The sequence below is a fragment of the Dermochelys coriacea genome, chromosome 1, assembly GCF_009764565.3.
Source record: "Dermochelys coriacea isolate rDerCor1 chromosome 1, rDerCor1.pri.v4, whole genome shotgun sequence".
Lineage (NCBI taxonomy): Eukaryota > Metazoa > Chordata > Testudines > Dermochelyidae > Dermochelys > Dermochelys coriacea.
This window is the reverse complement of record NC_050068.2, coordinates 148,426,252-148,447,255: the sequence shown is the minus strand read 5'-3', so window position 1 is coordinate 148,447,255 and position 21,004 is coordinate 148,426,252. Positions and strand designations below refer to the sequence as shown.

Sequence of the window (21,004 nt, the reverse complement as noted above, 5' to 3'; positions counted from 1 at the left end):
TAAAATCTCCTGGATTGCTTTCAATAGCCACCGGCAGATTTATGCTAATCCTGGGAGACTCCAGGCCAATCCTGGAGAGTTGGAAACCCTAGAATATACATAGTTTGTATTTTTAAATATTCTTTTGCTTGGTGGATTAACTAGCTGATTCAGAGCCAGGGGCAGATTTTGAAAGCAGCAAATGTCTCCTTTTCATCTCAATAAATAAAACAAATGATGATTACATATGTTATTAGAACAAACTGAATCTAAAATCTGGTTGTATATAATGGCTCTGAAATGTGCTGATCATGATGGTTCAGGTTAAGTTCCAATGGCATTTATAGGGTTAAAACTTTTAAAGTCATTACCATGATTACTATCAGTTTAATAAGTAATTTATCAGGAATGATCATTTATATAATTTCATATTTCAAAATATTTATGTTCACATGACAAATAATACAGGTATTTTAAATTAATCTGTTACGTTAAAATAGAGAGAGAAAGAGAGAAAATAAATCCTACCACCTGATAAATACACCACTAACAAAGGGGTAGATTAGCAAATTTTGGGAGGGCACTAGGAAGTCTGGGATATGGGTGGTTGGCCCACATAATGCAGTATAGATACTGGAGCACCAGGTTGATACCTAGAGTTCAACAATTCCTAACCTGGGGTTAATATACCCAGGGTCTGTTAACTCAAGTTCTATTAATCCTGGGCTTTCATTGCAATGTGGGCATAACCTGTACGTCTCTCCTGCTGGCTCACAATAAATTGTTCTATTGGATTATGCGGTAGCTGTACAGGAGAAGCCTTGAAGCCTTTTATCAGCATTAATTCCCAAACAGAGGTTTGTTCCAAAATTCATGTGGTCCTGAGAAATGTATGCAACACAATATGGTTGCTTGCCAGTTCTGGCTTAGAACTGCAGAGCTCTGGTTGTGCAGGGTAGGATAGAGGGTTTGGAGGAAGTATGCTATATTGACCAAACTCCTTCCCTTTTGTGGGTTCCTTCTAATTCTCTCTTCTCTGCTTTCATCCAGGCCATGTAGTTAAAGAGACCATAGGGCTGCCAGTTTGAACTCTTAATTTTGTTGTTGTTATATGCTTAAGAAAGAATTTTTAGGTTTTGTGGGTTTTGGTTTAGTCGCATATAGCTGGGATAGTGTTTGTACTAAGCATTCACCCGTGAATGATGAAAGGAAATAATGTAATATTTTTAATCTAGAAATATTTTCCCTCCATTAGCTGTTCCTAAGAAATATTATGATTTTGTAGTCCTCTACCTTTAAAAATGCTGATTTAGCCTTTTTTTCAACCATTTCCTATAGGCAGTCTGGTTTAAAATACCCACTGCTGAACACTCATCCCAATACACACTAACTTTTATCATTCACAGGATTCTGCCTTTGGCTTCCCCCCACCCTCTCCCACTTTTCAGCAGATAGTTAAGAGTCATAAATTTGGTTGGCGGCCTACAGAAATGTCAATAGCAGGCAAAAATCAATAATTAGGACAGTATCAAGTACTAATTCTGTGTGGCTACATTTTAATTTTTTGCAGCTTTGTGGCTGCCCTTCAGAGAGAGTGTGTGTATAAATCCAGTAATTTATTATTCTGATAGCCTATTCTGTGCTTACATCTGATACTTATTACTAATGATCTCCCAAATCAGTGCTGTAAATCCATGTATGATCAAATTGAAAGTTCTATGCTAACAAACAGGCATGAGTGTCTTTGCTGCTCTTCTAAGAGGTGCAACACACATCTTGTGTCTGGGGGAGGATGGAGCTAATGGGGCTTAGTTTCCTTTGCTCCCTCCCTACCCTGGACTGTTATGGGGCTGTAAAGGCCCCTGTTATAACTTAGGTATCCCTGGGGACATAAGTTATGCCAACCTCCCTAGGCAACTGAGCTGCTGGATTCTCTTTAGTATGGCATGCTGTGGTCATGTCCTGGCATATCTCTTATGCCATAGCTTGCAAAGAGTCCTCAGGAGTTAGCCTTGTCATTGTCTTCCACCATGTCTGCACCAGGGGAATCCTTTCTTACCTAGATATAGGGCTTTGGGGGCATATTTTATACTACTTTTGTCCTTTGACGTGGATAAAGAGGCCAGAGAGACCTCCTCCCAAGTCTTTTTAATGTCCTCCTTTCTCTCTTTCTTTTGGAGAGTTTACACTTTTTAAAAGCAGCCAATTCCTGAGGTTAATACAGAAGGAGATTTTTCAGCTAGGTTAAAAACTATTAGAATCTGTGGGACTTTAATATACTCTGAGCATCCTTCTCAAGGAGCACCAGATAAAGGAACACTCTGCTACTAAGACGGGAAAAAAATCTTGGTGATAAATCATATATTATTAAAAAATGAGAGCACAGCCCTGTCTTTCTAGACATTTGTTTAAGCCACACTTAAATCTTTGAGCAAAACAGGAAAGCACTGCCTTTTCATAAAATTGATTGTATCTGGTTATTCATTTAGAATAAGCAATTGCTGAGTGCAGAGCATACAGGCAATAGCAATGTACGTTTCTTCCAATTTTGCTTCAATGGATATATTATCAGCTCTATTGTAAGTTAACTTTTCCCCACAATAAGCAAAAGTTTTTAATGCTGTTCCAGTATAACTAAGTCTGAATTCCTGACCTATATGTGGTTAATAGCATGCAAACTAGGGATGTAATATGTTAACCGGTTAACTGGGAAGAATTAGGCCGTTAACCTTAACCGTTAACCCTGGCAGCCCCACGCTGGCCAGAGGGACCCCAGCCCCAGCCAGCTGGAATGGCTCCAGCCCTGGCTGTGCCACGCCAGCAGGAGTCCAGGCCCGCCGGAGCTACCTTGGTTAATGGTTAACCAGTTAAATGATATAATTTTAATCGATTAACTGGTTAACTTTTTAAACCAATATTTACATCCCTAATGCAAACAAGTACCTTTTATTCTATTCCTTTTTGATGTTTTTCTTTTTTAGTTTTAGAACTGTATGCACAAATCATTTATGCAAATCAGTGAAACACAATTCATTTAAACATGTTTCAAACTTCACCAAAATTGACAGAGGGCAAAGCTAGATTGTAGGCTGCTGGCCTGTCTCCCCCAGCCCAAGAAGGACTAACACCATGCCGAAGTTTAATTCTGGCCCTTCACTAGGGCCATGGTTTAGTAATTCAAACACAAAACTCACAAAATAACACACAATAAAGCCATTCCCTGTCTAACACAGGCTGCAGGGGAGCAGAGGCCTTTCATTTTGCACATCTCTCTCTGCTCCATGACATGTCACAGGAGCCAACCTCCCTCTTATGGTTCCCCTTCCAGCTTAGCTCTCTCAGCCCTTTTATAGACATTACCTGATCTCTTCCCAGCTGGGGCTGATAACTGATAACCCCTGGCTCTGAAGAAGCAGACCTCTCTCTTGCATATAAAGCAGGATATAAAGATCATGATTTAACTGAAAACAATGTTTACATTTCAGTGTCAGTGTTATTTTTTCTAAGTTGTAACTTTTTATGTATTGGTACCACCAGAATTTGCCTCATTGTATTACAGTCTAACCTGTCAGAACAATTATTTTATTGTTCAAATTGTGACCTCTGTCACATGGTAGTAACACGTCCTGTTTTCTACCGGTCAAAAGACTTATATGATATGATCATCTGCTGTCAAAGCAATTTTCTTAATTTCATTAAAAATATATTTACAGTAAGAGCTCTTTTATCTGGCATGTTGGGAGAATGACCAAAGACCTAAGAGTTTAAAAAACATCTCCATGTCCAGTCTACTTTCTGTATGAATGCTGCGTCAATTGGAGACAATAGCAGATTTGCCATTGACTTCAATGGCCAGGATTTCACCCTTTGTATCACTTACCGAACAGCCCTAGGCAAATGTTTGATCCAGCAAATCCACGAGCCATACTGCAATTGTGCATATGTATCTGTGGTTGACGATATTAGCTAGATCCTCAGTTGGTGTAAATCAGGAAACGCTTGAGTAATTTCAGTTGACTTATGATGATTTACACCAGCTAAGAATCTACTCTATTGTAATATTTTTTGAAATAGTATGTAATCATTCTAATGACTATTATAAATTATTTGATCTGGGGGCATGTGATAAAATGCACCCCTGTATTCACACCCTGCACACTATTGTAATAATCTTTGTACAAAGTATGCCTTGCGAAGTATCATTCAAAAATTAATAACACACTTGTCAATACTATCCTGATGAAATATGTGTACTAATGTTCTATGTAAAGTTATAAACAGAAGCTGAAATCATGACTGAAATGTGTTTACCAGACAAGCCTGGGGAGTGGGTTAAACCTGTTTCTCAAAGATGAAGGATGAGCTGATGCCTCTAGCCAGGCGTTCTCAAAGCTGTTGGGCAGTCACCTATCAAGTGGCCATTCTTTGGTAAAGAAGGGGGGAAGGAACAAACAGATAAGGGGGAAAGCAGTTTGAGAGTTGGCAGTTTTTCAGAGAGACACCATTAAGGGCACAAGAGCAAACTCTCCCACTGTGTAGGAAAGATGGGAAGTGTGGCAAGAGACCACCCTGGCTTAAACAGGAAATCTTTGATGATCTAAAACTCAAGAGTCCTACAAAAAAAGTAGAAACTAGGTCAAATTACAAAGGATGCATATAAACAAATAACTCAAGTATATAGGAATAAAATTAGAAAGGCCAAGGCAGAAAACGAGATTAAACTAGCTAGAGACATAAAGGGTAACAAGAAAATTTTCTACAACTACATTAGAAGCAAGAGGAAGACCAAGGACAGGGTAGGCCCATTAATCAATGAGGGGGGAAAGACAATAACAGAAAATTAGGAAACAACAGAAATACTTAATGACTTTTTTGTTTTGTTTTTTACCAAAAAGGTTAATAGCAATTGGACATCTAACAAAGTGAATGCCAAGTAAAATGATGTAGGATGAGAGGTTAAAATAGGGAAAGAACAAGTTAAAATTACTTAGACAAGTTAGATGTCCTCAACTAACCAGGGCCTGATGATATACATCCTAGAATACTCCAGGAGATGACTGAGGCAATATCTGAGCCATTAGCAATTATCTTCAAAGAGTCATGGAAGACAGGAGAGATTCCAGAGGAGTAGAAAGGAGCCAATATGGTGCCAATCTATAAAAAGGGGAAGGAGGACAACCCGGGAATTACAGACCAGTCAGATTAACTTCAATATCCGGAAAGATAATGGAGCAAATAATTAAGCAAACAATTTGCAAATACCTAGCAAATAATGAAGTGATAAGTAACAGTCAGCATGGCTTTGTGAAGAACAAGTCATGCAAAAATCCCCCAAACCTAGAAGCTTTCTTTGATAAGGTAACAAGCCATGTGGATAGGAGGAAAGCACTAGATGTGGTATATCTTGACTTTAGTAAGGCTTTGGATACTGTCTTGCATGACCTTCTCATAAAGAAGCTAGGGAAATAGAACCTAGATAGAGCTACTGTTAGGTGGGTGTATAACTAGCTGGAAAACCATTCCCAGAGAGGAGTTAACAGTGGTTCACAGTCAAGCTGGAAGGGTATATTGAGAGGGGTCCCTCAGGAATCATTTCTGGGTCCTGTTCTGTTCAATATCTTCATTAATGATTTAGATAATGGCAGAGAAAGTACACTTATAAAATGTGTGGAATATACCAAGCTGGGAGGCGTTGTAAGTGTTTTAGAGGATAGTATTCAAATTCAAAATGATCTGGACAAACTGGAGAAAGGGCCTGAAGTAAATAGGGTGAAATTCAATAAGGACAAATGCAAAGTACTCCACTTAGGAAGCAACAATCAATTGTGCACATACAAAATGGGAAATAGAAAAGGAGTACTTGTGACACCTTAGAGACTAACAAATTTATTTGAGCATAAGCTTTCGTGAGCTACAGCTCACTTCGTCGGATGCATTCAGTGGAAAATACATAGGGGAGATTTATATACACACACAGAGAACATGAAACAGTGGATATTACCATACACACTGTAAGGAGAGTGATCACTTAAGATGAGCTATTACCAGCAGGTAGGGAGGGTTGGGGGAAGTAGGAAAACCTTTTGTGGTGATAATCAAAGTGGACCATTTCAAGCAGTTGACAAGAACGTCTGAGGAACAGTGGGGAGTTGGGGGGGGGGGGGAATAACATGGGGAAATAGTTTTACTTTGTGTAATGACCCATCCACTCCCAGTCTCTATTCAAGCCTAAGTTAATTGTATCCAGTTTGCAAATTAATTCCAATTCAGCAGTCTCTCGTTGGAGTCTGTTTTTGAAGTTTTTTGTTTAATAGCCACTCTCAGGTCTGTAATCGAGTGACCAGAGAGATTGAAGTGTTCTCCGACTAGTTTTTGAATGTTATAATTCTTGACGTCTGATTTGTGTCCATTTATTCTTTTACGTAGAGACTGGGAAATGACTGCCAAGGAAGGAGTACTGTGGAAAGGGATATGGGGGTCATAGTGGATCACAAGTTAAATAAGAGTGAATAGTGTAACACTTGCAAAAAAAAGCAAGCATCATTCTGGGATGTATTAACAGGAGTGTTGTAAGCAAGACATAATAAATAATTGGAAAGTAAACTAAGAAGTAAATGCTCTACTCTCCATTCATTAGGCCTCAAATGGAGTATTGTGTCCAGTTCGGGGACCACATTTCAGAAAAAAACATGGACAAAGTGAAGAAAGTCCAGAGAAGAGCAACACAAATGATTAAAGGTCTAGAAAACATGACATATGAAGGGAGTTTTGAAAAACTGGGTTCGTTTAATCTGGAGAAGAAAAGATTGAGAAGGGACATAACAGATTTCAAGTACATAAAGGGTTGTTACAAGGAGGAGGGAGAAAAAATGTTCTTGTTAACCTCTGAGGGTAGGAAAAGAAGCAATGGTCTTAAATTGCAGCAAGGACTATTTAGGTTGGACATTAGGAAAAATCTTCCTTACTGTCAGAGTGGTTAAGCACTGGAATAAATTGCCTAGGGAGGTTGTGGAATCTTCATCATTGGAGATTTTTAAGAGCAGGCTAGACAGTCACCTGTCAGGGATGGTCTAGATAATCCTTAATCCTGCCATGAGTACAAGGGACTGGACTAGAAGACCTCTCGAGGTCCCTTCCAGTCATATGATTTTATGATTCTATATGCACCTTATCAAACAACAGTATGAAATCTTTTTCATCACCAGAACTCCTTGACTCCAACCTCACAGTTGGAATGAACTTTAATTAAGGGTAGCCCTCAGGAAAACAAGGGTTTCAAAAGGTGTCTGAACTGTAAAAATGAATGGCAGCATCATCACCCAAAGTTCTCTCTCCCCATTTATCTCTCTCCTTTTCACCTAAGGGGAAAAAAAAAAGAAAAAGAAACAGGCATTGGACTTTTGGAGCAGATCCTGGCTTGAGAGTTTGGTCTGCATGTTACTTGAACCAAATCTAGTTTAAGTTTAGTTTGGCTTATTTCTCTTGTAACCATTTCTGACCTTAATGCCTTATAGTTATATTCACTTAAAATCTATCTCCTGATAGTTAAATAAACTTGTTTTTTTCTTTAATGAAAATGAACCCAGTGTTGTGAATTGTTTGGGTAACTTCATTTAAGGTAGCAGACTGTTGTATGTTGATCCGCTTAGAGGGGTAACAAACCTAATATATATGGACTATCCAGGAGAGGGTTGAACAGTGTAGAACACGCAATAGAAAATTTGAGACTGGGAGTGCGTTTTGGTCACCCTGCAAAAAAGTGACAAAGGCTGCTGGAAGCCAGAATGTGGCTGGTGTTTCCTGAGGGGCTTCTGGGGTCAGAGTTGCTGGACTAGGGCTATAACTATACACACACTCTCAGGGTGTGACCTGCATGCTGACAGGCTGCAAGTAGCTGATTTGGGAGCTACAGCAGCAAAGCATTATGAAGCATGACAGGTTGCAAGTCAAGGGTGACACAGCCCCTCACTGGTCTGGATTGCAGCCAGAAAAGGGGCTTTTGATGACTTTTTAGCGTCTTGACTGTGCAACCATAATGTGCTATTAACAATTCAAGTGGTGGGAGGAAGGGGTTTGTATGGAAGTTATAAGTGCCTCTTGTCTTTCACCTTTCATATAGAGTAGTTATATTTTCAAAGGTGAATTTGGGGGTTCAGTTAATGCATGGAGAAAGCTCTAGCAGATTCGGAGCCAATAGTATTTCTATATATTTTATGTTGCAGCCCAATGTACCAGATGACTGTAACACATACATTTGAAATGGAGAACCACATTATAATGTGAACTTTCATATTCACCATATTGATTATCCTCTGTCAAAACTGAACCAGCAGTGGATGTCTAGTGGTTTAAATAATGGAAATGCAATGTACAATATAAAGGACAATGGTAGAATATATTTTTCAAGGTTTCATTTTTTATATACACCCTGCTGGGTTAGATCTCTGTTTTCTTATTTATACAAGTTTGTTTCCATATTTGGAAAAAAAGAGAAGCTATGTTGTTTGCAAATACACATGATGTATACTGGGATTTTTTAAGGATGTTGAGTTCAGAGGCAGTCATAGAATCCCAGTGTCATTTCCAAAGCCTTTTATGCTGCTTCTTTCTAGCTTATAATTTTTCTTTGCACTTTCTAATATCTTAAGTTGCCAGTGTCTTCCAAACACTATAATCAGTTATTGCAAAATTGCCGGAAGTGAGATGCCTGTTGAGAAATCCTGACTCATAGCATCAGGTTTTAAATGACATTGGTGGAGAGAGGAAGAAAGGAAAGGGAGCAGCTATTTGCATTTTCATGTAAGAGCATTCTTATAATTGCCCCAAATCTAAGCCTGAGGTTACCTCAGCTTTTCACTTGAATCAGTAAATGCTTCTGCTATCCCCTATCCTTCAGCTCTTAAGTACCTCGGTTTGCTGATGCCTTCAGGGCACAAAAGTGTTATCTTTCTAAAACTGAATGAAAGAGTCTGAGGACTAGTGCAATAACTGTTTCCAGATGGATTAGGTCTTGCATTTCTGAGACCGAGAAATCCAGGGAGGCTTTTGGATCCGAAATCAATCAAAAATCATTCTACTGGGCTTGTGTCAGCTTGCTAACACAGTATAAACCAGCATTGAATTGAGAAACTTGTAAAACCACTGAAAGACCTACAGCACTTGAATTCAGTAAAGCCTGTACAAAATAACAATTTCTGCACATTTATTTTTGGAAACGTATGTCTGGAAAGTTTTGTGTTCAGCTTTTAGTATGAGAGACAGTTATTCGTCATGTCGCTTTATGCATTGCTGGGAGGCACACTGATACCATGTGGTGTATGCAATAAAAGATACTAGATAAATAGACAAGTAGAGAAGCTACCTGTGCTTAGTTTCTGGTGCTCTCTCTCACACACACATACTCACTCAACATGCCATATGTAATTAATGTATAACTTACATTCTAAATCACATGCAGAATGTATATGTGTGGATCTTTAGATACTCTGCATATGATGTGAACCTACAGTTTTTAAACATAAACCAAATTTTAAAAAATGTGCACACTTTTTGATTAAAATTATATGTAACAAAATCATAAAAAAGTAATTGTATTCAGAACGTTGTGTATATAGAACATTTTAATATTGTAAATTTAATTTTTCTAAATTGCTTGTGCATAGCAGTGTATACATAATCACATGCCTAATTTTTCATGTAGTTTTGGTGCTTACACATGTAAATGTCTAGTGACTTTAGATGCATAACTGTTGATATGTACAAAAATATCAATTAGACATGCAGTTGCCCACAGGAAGTTTAGAAACTTAGGTCCAGAATATGTACAGTCAGTAGGGCTATATTGTCTTAGAGTGAAATCCTGGCTCCACTGAAATCAATGGAAGTTTTTCCATTCACTTGAGTGGAGCCAGGACATCAGCCTGGGTGTTTTGCACAATACATGGGCATGCACTATAACAGAAACATAATGACTGTGACTTAGAAATAACCATGAATAACAGTTACATGATTTAGTTTTAAAATGAAAAGTACAATGCAATAAAATTATATACATTATTAAACCTAAATGTTGCTGCAGAATAAAGTATTGTGTACCCAGTTGTACAATTTGACTATGCTTCATTTTAAATTTCTGGTGACAACATAATTTGGAATATAAGAATGCATCTTTCTCTCCAATTTAATCTTCTCTAGTGAAATATTTTGTAAGGACTTGTTGAGGGTGAATCTGAGTTTCTGAATGTGATGTGCCCTAAGGAAGCCATGGTGATATGGGAGTTTGGAATTGAAGTTTTCAGGGTCCCTAAGGAGAAATAAGAGTTAACAAGATCAACTGATAAGGTCAATAGTAACATTTATAACTCTTGCTAGAAGCAAAGAGACTCATCTGTTACATCTTTTTTTTTTAAATCATTTGCCCTTTTTTAATTTTTTTAATGGAAATGTTACTGAAAATTAAACAACAAAAATGTCACTCTTGGACTATGAACCAGTCAAAAATGCAACTAATAACTCTTTAAATAGAGCTGGTGGAATTAAAATGATATTTTAAAAATGGAAACTACCTTACTTATGTTCAAAATAACAATTTAAGGTTATTACCACTGAAATATTATCTTAATTCTATTTTACATTTCACTATGTTTGTGCAGGTTGTTTACTTTATGCATTTCTCTTAGCGTGGAAAATTAAAATAGGCTAATCAGTTGCTCTTTTATTTATATTCAGTTTTCTGTCCATTTCACTTTGTTTGACCTGCACTATAGAATTGGTACAAGTAGTTTATAATAATATAGCATGTCTAATTTGTATGGTGCCTTACAAATATACATAAAGACACAGCACAATACCCCAAAGAGTTTATAATCTACAGTACTTTCCTATTCCTGTAAGGCGAATCATATGGATGGACACTATTAGTGGTACTGGGGATGAAATATTACAAGAAAAAACAGGACAATGCTTCAGCTAAGGATAGATGAGACTGTATTACTGAGCATAAAAAAAGACAAGGGATTATTTCAATATGTGATTTGTGAGGAAGCATTTGAAGGAAAGAGGGTACTAGTGAATGCCTGGAAGGCTATTTTGTACACTGGTGGTAACATGATAGAAACTGGGGATAGTGTCCTTTGAAGGAGGAGTGACATGATCAGAGTTGTGAGGGAGAAAGTCGCATGAAAGGGAAGATAGGAGAAAGTTACAGGACCTGACTCAGCAAGTTACTTGGGAAAAGTACTGCTTCAAACGTGTGAGCAGCACCATTGACTCAGTGATACTACTCATGTACCTACAGTTAAACAAATGCTTAAGTATCTTTCTGAATCAGGGCCACAACCACCAAGATAAGACATGACAAACACACCAGGCTTTTAGTAGTGAAGACTTGAGTGAAAGGGCAGATGTTTAAGATTGTTGCCAGCACAGAGTGCCCGAGGCAAGCAACCGCAGGGTTCGTTGCCCAGTGTGCATCTTCCAATAATCACAACAGGGTGGAGAAGTAGAAAAGTTTATTTGAAGCTTCAAGCGGTACAGGGAAACAACAATCTCAAATCCTGCACACCAGAGCAAGTAGTTACATATACTTTTATACATTCTTTCTTCAACATACTTATCCAATAGCAAGCTGCCCTGATTACCCATATAGCCAATCCGGTATACCAGCTAGTTCCCTTTTCCCTCATACCATCTATTTAACCATATATGGAGTTGGTTTTGTTCAACATTGTTTGACATATCTGACCTATCTGGCCTAATCTAGTTTCAGCCAGTTTGCGCTTGCAACAAACTGTTGCAAAATCCTCAGCATGGCTGCTGCGAGTGCCTCTGGGTGGAGGGGCCTGAGGTCACCTGGGCCTAGAGCGAGGAGGCTTCGTCGACACTCGTGGTCTTCCATCCCCTCGAGTTACCTAGTGGCCATGCCCAGTGTCCCCAACAATTCCCTCCTTTGAGAATAATCAACAGCCTTGGCTCCGAGTTTTCTCAGTTGGGCTACTTATCTTTTTACAATGGGACTTTGCATAAGCACTTTGTGATAGCCCTGAAGAGAATGAATTACCAAATTTTCAAAAGGGTCCTGACACATGATACTGCACAACATAACACCATCAGTACAACCAATACAGGAAGGCGAAGTTTCAATAATAGGCTAAATAAACCACCAAGCCAAGACGACAAACCCCCTCCTGAAAACAAGGTTTGCAACCAATCGCTCTCACTCTCTGTGCTCCGGCTCGGGCATGGGCCTCAGCTTGTACCACCTTATCATAGATCTCATAATTGCTATCATTTACATATACACAACATCGGGATCTGACGAGGGCACAAACCCCCCCTTGGGATGCCAAGAGGTAGTCCAAAGCCAGCCTATTTTGGAGGGAATACGTCCTGAGCTGCTGTACCTCTTTATTTAATATTTTTACTGCCGACCCTAAATCACTAATCGAGTCCTCTAACGCTAAGGCGATTTTCTCAAGTACCATTTGAAGCCTTACAGTATAGCGGCCTATGCATGCCATGGCCGGCCCAGTAAACAGTGGCGCTATTCCCAGTATAGAGCACCCTACAAGGTTTTCAGTTGTGAGGGGATTCTTAACATTGCCCTCCAATGCCGCATTGAGTCGCCGCAGGGTCTCTTCTCGTGACTCAACAGAGGTATCTCGGGCATTGTTAATCTTTCCTTTGGGCAGTGTGGTAGTTATCGAAAGATGAGGAACTCCATGAGCTATATAACAGCTAGCTGTCCAATTGGCTGGCAGCACTTTGTAAGCCTTTCGGCCACATACGAAATAGTGACCCTGTAGGGCCCAGTAAGGACTGTCTCTTAGGGGGAGTTCCTTGGATATTTAAGGCTGCTCTTCCAAACAGTTCATATGCCCCTAGGGGGGCTTCCCATCCTCCTGATTGGTTACAAGCGGGGGTGTTTCTAGTTGTGCCATTCAAATTGCACTCGCCATAGGGACTGCTGCAAACCCACCATTGGCCTGCTATATTGGAGATATTAACTGAACGGCAATTTATATTTCCTGACCCTCCTTTTGTGGTAAGATTATTCGTAAGAGTTTCCCCAAAAGGGGAGGAACCATTACACCCACACTGCTGACCTCCCCTCTTGGTCTTTATCCAATACCCATCGACCCACTGTGTAATAACACAGGAGCTCTTTCCCACAGGACGCCCATAGTGATCAGATTGGTTTCGGGTAAAACAAAATACTCCTTCATTGAGCACTGCAATTGAATACTCCTGGTCCTGGTCGGTGGCTTGCTGCAAAGAGGTCTTGTTTCAGAACGGCAAGTCTTTCTGCTCTTTGGTGGCGGCTAATTCTGCTAGGGTTAAGGGCAGCATGACAAGGGGCATTCCTGTTTTGGGGGACAGTGGAGTCAGAGCACACACCCAGCAATCAGTCTGGTTTGTTAAAGTAGCAAGATGGTGAGCAAGTAAAACAAAGGAGTTATGCTCCCGATATGCACAATTTGGAAATAACAGTACAGAGAATAACAGTATTACCCAACTAATCATTACCGGAGTCTTTCCGGCCCAGGGTTTCCAGTTCCTGGGTGGGCCCATTTTGGCGTTAAGGTGCCCGCTGTTTGTGTCTCTTAAACAATAGCTTTAGCCCGAGATCATCACTAGATGAGGAGTCAACGGTTTGGACAGTCCACTGCTCTGCTGACGAGGGCGTGGGTACTGCTTTCAGATGAGACTGATGGATCCAGTTTTTGTGTCCCTCGACCTTTGCCGCCGTATGGGAGATCTGCAGGACGGTGTAGGGTCCTTTCCACTTTTCCTGGAGATGCTCATCTTTCCAGGTACGAACAAGCACGGAGTCGCCGGGCTGTAAGGAGTGGACAGGAGAGTCCAAGGGGAGAGGCTGGGAATCTTTAGTATACCTGTGAAGAGACAAAAGAACAGCAGACAGGGAACACATATACTTGAGACAAAAATCATTACCCAACTCCCCAACTCCCACTCCCCTGACAGAACCGGTGTGCCATTCATAGGCCATGCCCTTCCAAACATAATCTCAAAAGGACTAAGCCTAATCTGCCCTTTGGGAGACCACAGATGCGGAGCAGGACGAGGGGCAAAGCATCAGGCCACTGCAGGGAGGCCTCTTGGCACACTTTTGAGAGATGTCGTTTAAGGGTCTGATTGGTGTGCTCCACTACGCCACTGGCTTGTGGTCTCCAGGGCGTATGGAGTTTCCAGGGGATCTGCAAGGCATACGAGATGCTTTGGATGATCTTTAACGTGAAGTGTGTCCCGTTGTCAGATTCCATTCACTGGGGGAGTCCGAAGCGAGGAATGATCTCCTTAACAAACTTGAGGGCCACTGTTTTGGCAGTGCAATTACGGCATGGGAAGGCTTCTGGCCATCCACTGAATCGATCCACTTAGACAAGGAGATATTTGTACCCTTGGGTCCGGGGAAACTCAGTAAAATCTATTTGCCACACCCGTCCGGGGCCCGGAGTGGGTTCCAGGGCAGCGGGTGGCCCTGGATGTCCTGGTTGGGGGTTATTCTTTTGGCAGACTAAGCAGTCCGCTTGTACTTGGGTAGCCAGGGATCGGAGTCCGGAAGTTATAAAGTATTTTTCCATCAGTTGGATAAGTGCTTCCCTGCCAGTGTGAGTGGTTTGATGTAATTTCTGCAGTACTGGCCGGATCAGGCCCTTCGATAGGAGGACCTTCCTTGTGGGGAATGGAGCCATCCCTCTTTTCCTGGAGACCGAGTTTGTCGGTTAGCTGTCTCTCCTCCCCAGAGTACTGAGGGGTCAGAAGCTCCCCCACTGATGGGATAAGGGCATGAATATGGGCGTTCTCAGTCTGAGGGGATATCAGGGTGGCAGCATGTTTAGCCTCTCTATCTGCCCGGGCATTACCCTTGGCCACATCTTGATCTTCCCTTTGATGGGCTTTACAGTGTACCACCGCCACTTCCGAGGGGAGTTGTACAGCTTCTAGGAGCCAGAGGATTTGGGGTCCATACTTGACTGGGGAGCCTTGAGCCGTCAGCATTCCCCTTTGCTTCCATAGGCCAACACGGGCATGTAGCACTCCAAAAGCATATTTTGAATCGGTAAAAATGTTGACCCGCTTTCCTTTTGACAGTTCGAGTGCACGGGTCAGGGCGACTAGTTTGGCCAGCTGGGCAGAGGTCCCAGCGGGCAAACCCTCGGCTTCCACAGTGTCATGGAGGGTCACAACAGCATAACCCGCCCTCCTTTGCCCATCTATCACAGTACTGCTACCATCAGTGTACCACTCATGATCTGCATTTGGGAGGGGTATATCCTTTAAGTCCGGACAGCTGGAGTATTGGGCATCTATGATCTCTAAACAATCATGTTCCTGTTCCTCAGTCTCCGGTAAGAGGTTAAGGGAGGGGCAAGACTGTAAGGTGACTTCAGAGTTCTCTAGAAGTTTGGCCTGATATCTAGCCATCCGAGCCTGGGTGAGCCAAAGGCCTCCCTTCGCATCCAATAAGGCTCGGACCATATGAGGGGTATATATTTGTATTTCCCTCCCAAAGTTAGTTTCTCAACTTCTGCAAGCATCATGGCTGTGGCTGCAACTGCCCGTAGGCATGCTGGCCATCCCTTTGCCACTTGGTCCAGCTGCTTAGAGAAATAGGCCACGGGACATTTCCATGCTTCCACCAACTGTGTGAGTACTCCTAGGGCCACCTCCTTTCATTCATGTACATACAACTGAAACGGCTTAGCGAGATCCAGCAGGCCCAGAGCTGGAGCTTCCATCAACTTCCTTTTCAAGATTTTAAATGCCCTGTTGGCCTCTGGGGTCCAATTGAAGGGGTCATGATCTGCTCCTTTTACGCAATTGTACAGGGGTTTACCCCACAGTCCAAATTCCGGGATCCACATTCGACAGAACCCTGCCATGCCCAGGAAGGCTCTGAGTCATTTACAATTAATCGGAATGGGAACCTGGCAGACAGCCTCCTTTCTTTCACTGGAGAGCTGACGCTCCCCCTGCCTTATGTGGAACCCCAGGAAGTGTACCATCGGGAGGGCAATTTGAGCCTTGCTTCTCAATACCCAATATCCTCGGAGGCCAATAAAGTTCAGGAGACCCACAGTGGCTTTAAGGCATGAGGTTAGGCCCACTATAGCAATTAACAAATCATCTACATATTGAAGAAGAAGAGCCCCTCCTCGTTGTTCCACTCTTCCAGATCTCTGGCTAAAGCCTGGCCAAAAAGGGTGGGGGGATTTTAAATCCCTGGGCCAATACTGTCCAGCATAGTTGCTTTTTAACCCTTTTTTTGTCCTCCCACTCGAAGGAAAAGATTTCTTGGGATGGGGTATCTGTGGGAATAGCGAAGAACACATCTTTCAAATCGAGGACCGAAAAATGGGTATGCTGGCCTCCTACAGAAGCCAGTAAGGTGTACGGATTTGGAACCAGAGGGTGCAGAGTTTTAACCCGTTTGTTAACCGCCCTTACATCTTGTACCAAGCGATATGTGCCATCGGGTTTTCATACGGGCAGGATGGGAGTGTTCCAGGCTGACTGACATTCCCGGAGGATTCCATATGTTAGGAATCAATCTATAGTGTCCTGTAAACCTTCTCTGGCTTCCTTCACAATTGGATACTGTTTGATTCGCACCAGGCCTTTTCCTGGCAGGAGCTGAACCTTAACAGGGGCTTGGTGGGTAGCTTTTCCTGGGACCCCCGCTGCCCACACTATAGGGGTACGCCTGGTCTTCCACAGGTTCCATTCTGGGGCTTGCATAGCTGAGGGCTCAACTGCAAGGGTCATGATCCACGCATTCTTGGGGGGTAGGGTAAGGGTTATTTCATCTTGAGTAAACTGCAGGGTGGCGCCTAGGTGACAAAGCAGATCCCTCCCAGCAGAGGCGTCGGACACTCGGGGAGATAGACCAGCTTGTAGGATATAGTCCTGTTTCCCAAAGCGCATTCCGCTGGGACATACATTGGGCACTTGGTGCCTCTGTCTGTGGCGCCCACCACGGTAAGTGAATCCCCTACCGGCAACTGAAGGGATTGGATTATGGCAGTTCATGTCACTCCAGAGTCCACTAAAAAATCTATTTCCGAACTTCCCACCCGCATCTTTACCCGGGGTTCTGGGGGCAGGGCGGTCCATCTCGCCTGACACTCCTATTCCTGTTCCTCCACCGCCATCAGATAGGTGCCCCCCCTTTTCTTTCTTCTCTGGCACTCATTCTTCCAGTGTCCCTCTTGTTGACACAAGGCACACCGGTTGCGACCCAGTCATCTCTCCTGCAGGCCCAGATGTCCACGTCAACGGCCCCTTCCTCCCTGGCCACTTCCTTTAGTGCCGGCCTGTACCGCCACTACCATCATTCTAACTTGCTTTTTCTCCTTTTCTGCCTCTCTCAGACTATAAGCTCGGTTCGCGGTCTCTAAGATATGTGTCATGGTCATGCCCATTAAATCCTCCTTTTTCTGTAACTTTCTCTTAATATCAGGGGCTGCTCGGCTCGTAAAAATTCCCTTAGTGATTGCCTTAGTTGCCTGATCATCGGGGTCTGCATTGGTGTTCTGTCGAATCGTGTCCCAAATACACTGTAGAAAGGCCCCTGGGCTTTCCTTTAGAGCCTGCATTACTTCATACGGTTTTGCCCAATTATTATGTCGGACATGCAAAAGCAACTCCTTATAGGAGGTAAGGCAGGTCATAGCTGCAGGATCATTTGGATTCCACCTGGGTCTGCTCGGGGGACTTGCTCATCCGGGTCAGGGATATTATTACAGTCCCAGTCGTACCGTCTCTGTGCCTCCTCCCTTGCTTTGGACACGACCTGTTGTCTTTCAACCTCAGGAGGATGTTACAATCATCCCAATCCAGCTTATGGCTGCTAAGACACCCCTCAAAAACTGAAATAAACCTGCTTGGGTTGGTGGAAAACTCCCTGCCTGTGCTTTGAAAGCAGCCAAATCCACAAGGTTAAAGGGCACATGAGTATAGACCTGCATAGTCGTGGCCAGACGCCTGTCATTGCAGTATGGGAGATTTTTAGTTTCGGTGAGTAAAGGATATAATCCAACAGTTGGGGACTTAGAAGGTGGGGGTGTAGGGGCCGAAGGGGACACCGGATCTGCCATTACAGTTGGGGTGGGGGTCTGGGGACCAACATTAGCCACTACCGAACCAGTCAGAGTCAAATTACATCACTGTAAGATATCTGTTCGAGGAGCTGTAGCTCACGAAAGCTTATGCTCTAATAAATTTGTTAGTCTCTAAGTGCCACAAGTACTCCTTTTCTTTTTGCGAATACAGACTAACACGGCTGCTACTCTGAAACCTGTTCGAGTACACAAAGCCAGAAACAAGTGCGCATACAGATGTTCATTCCATTTCCCCGTTTGCTGACAGAACAAGAGTAACTGGAGGATCGTGTTGTAATTAATTGACCCTCCTGGTGGCCACCGCTCCTGGTCCTCTAGTTGATATTGAGGCCAGTCAACCATACAGAATATCGTTTTAATTTATTCTTAGTCATCGGATCCAATCCATATATTTTCCAATTTGCTAGGATACACTCTAGGGGCATATACTGTGCCCTACCTCCCGAGCTCTGTCCCTGTCCCATGCCTACAGGGTAACTCTGGGCGTCCCCAGGTTCAACAGAGCAGACAATCTGGATTTCAAGAGGTTTCTACCTTATCCGAAGAACCGGTTCCCCACCGTCGCCCGCGGCACTTCTCCATTTATCAGGCGTGTTGCACCGTTGTGCCCTATGGGGCTGATTGGGCTATGCCCTTCCGAGGCCCCGGTAATCGCACCAGTGTGCACTAGGCGTCGATCGGGGTTCTCACCCACTGGTCTCCGCAAGGGATTCGGGCAAGGCTTGTGTAGAAGCCTCGAGCCCCATGTTGGGTGCCAAAAACTGTTGCCGGCACAGAGTGCCCGAGGCAAGCAACAGCAGGGTTCGTTGCCCGGTGTGCGTCGCCCAATAATCACAACAGGGTGGAGAATAGAAAAGTTTATTTGAAGCTTCAAGTGGTACAGGGAGACAACAATCTCAAATCCTACACACCAGAGCAAGTAGTTACACATACTTTTATACATTCTTTCTTCAACATACTTATCCAATAGCAAGCTGCCCTGATTATCCATATAGCCAATCTGGAATACCAGCTAGTTCCCTTTTCCCTCATACCATCTATTTAACCATATATGGAGTTGGTTTTGTTCGGCATTGTTTGACATATCTGACCTAATCTAGTTTCAGCCAGTTTGCGCTTGCAACAAACTGTTGCAAAATCCTCAGCATGGCTGCTGCGAGTGCTTCCGGGTGGAGGGGCCTGAGGTCACCTGGGCCTAGAGCGAGGAGGTTTCATCAACACTCGTGGTCTTCCATTCCCTCATGTTAGCTAGTGGCCATGCCCAGTGTCCCCAACAAGATTGTTGAGAAATAAGAATTTTGTATTTGTCAGTGGAGATTGCCAAAGAAATGGGGGAAAGGATTTAGGATAAAAGAATAGAAGTTCAGATTTCTAGAGAATAAATTGGATATGGTATCAGGATGGCCAAGAATAGATGTCAGCAAGACAGCTAGAAACATAAGACTTGATGGAGGGTGAGAGATTGTTGTTAAAGGAAATGATTTGGGGAGTTATCTGTTTAGAGATGGTATTTATAATCTCCCCACATGGCTCTAGAAAGAGAAAAGGTGACCAAGAATAGAACCCAAAAATAAGGAAGAAAAGATTGCAATGGGGGAGGTTTAGATTGGATATCAAGTTGCAATGGGGGAGGTTTAGATTGGATATTAGGAAAAACTTTTTCACTAAGAGGGTGGTGAAACACTGGAATGCGTTACCTAGGGAGGTGGTAGAATCTCCTTCCTTAGAGGTTTTTAAGGTCAGGCTTGACAAAGCCCTGGCTAGGATGATTTAACTGGGACTTGGTCCTGCTTTGAGCAGGGGGTTGGACTAGATGACCTTCTGGGGTCCCTTCCAACCCTGATATTCTATGATTCTATGAAGAGGGAAGAACCTGTTAAAAAATGCTGGTAAAGTGGGTGCCAATGCAAGAAGAAAGCTAGGAAAACAAAGGGAGTATATGGATAAAAAAAATATGAAGACAGAGACATGCCTCTTAGCTTTAGCTAGAAGGCAACTAATAGGTTTGGTTAGCTCTATGTTTTGTAGAGTGCAGAGGGAACAGGATATGTGGAATATATGTGGAAGCACAGCTATTGGTTTTAGTTTTGTAACAGCTTATTTTTGCAATTTTTATTTTTAAATCTGTGAGCTGCATATGTCTTTTTTTAATCGATCTAAAAACACAATGGTAAAAATATAACTATGCTTCCTCATTTATTCAGCATTTGAAAAGCATGGGAAAGTGAGCATTTCTTTATTAATCATATCTCTGAGGTTCCCTATAGGATTCACAGATATTCAAATTCATCTCAGGTAGCTTCTAATTTAATGCACACTCAGAAAAGATGCACAGATATGCCTCTTATAATGGCACTGTGCTATACAACTGTGATTAAAGTTACTGTACGTGTTCTATTAAATATTGTTTCTGGAATGAGTCATTATAGCCCTATGAAACTTGTATCCCCAGATTAAAAAACAGAACACAATGGCAGTGATGGATACCTGAATCCTGTCAATTGTTCTTATAAAATCACTCATTACTTGTTTTGCTTGTTTTTTTTCTTGCAATACCTAAATATAGGGAGAATTCTAGTGAGAAGCATAGAATGAGAATAATTAGATGAATGTTTTTGTAGCGTCGGGACATGTAAAAGACATTACAGGAAATAAATTCACAATTCCTTAAGTGTTATATGTTCATTAAAAATTCCACTCTGTATCTTTTATGCTCTACTTACACGTTTTGTTCTGTTACTATGTTACAATGGTACAATTTCATACTGAGTTTTTATTCATGTATATAAGCAAATAATGGACCAACTAATTAAAAGCCTAATACCTGGTCAGAAAGAATTGCCAATACAATTATGGAAGATGGTGTCTTTCACACAGGTTTC

At 42.2% G+C, this 21,004-nt stretch overlaps 1 protein-coding gene and 1 long non-coding RNA gene across 10 annotated transcripts in view; one reads left to right on the top strand and one right to left on the bottom strand.

Moving 5' to 3' along the window:
• Window positions 1–21,004, top strand: part of DMD (dystrophin) — a 1,935,994-nt gene that overhangs the window by 998,541 nt on the left and 916,449 nt on the right. The window lies entirely within an intron of this gene.
• Window positions 12,246–19,209, bottom strand: LOC122458147. Its single transcript, XR_006278028.1, has 2 exons — window positions 18,657–19,209; window positions 12,246–13,871 (listed from the first exon to the last, which is right to left on the bottom strand). It is a non-coding gene; the product is annotated as an uncharacterized LOC122458147 (long non-coding RNA).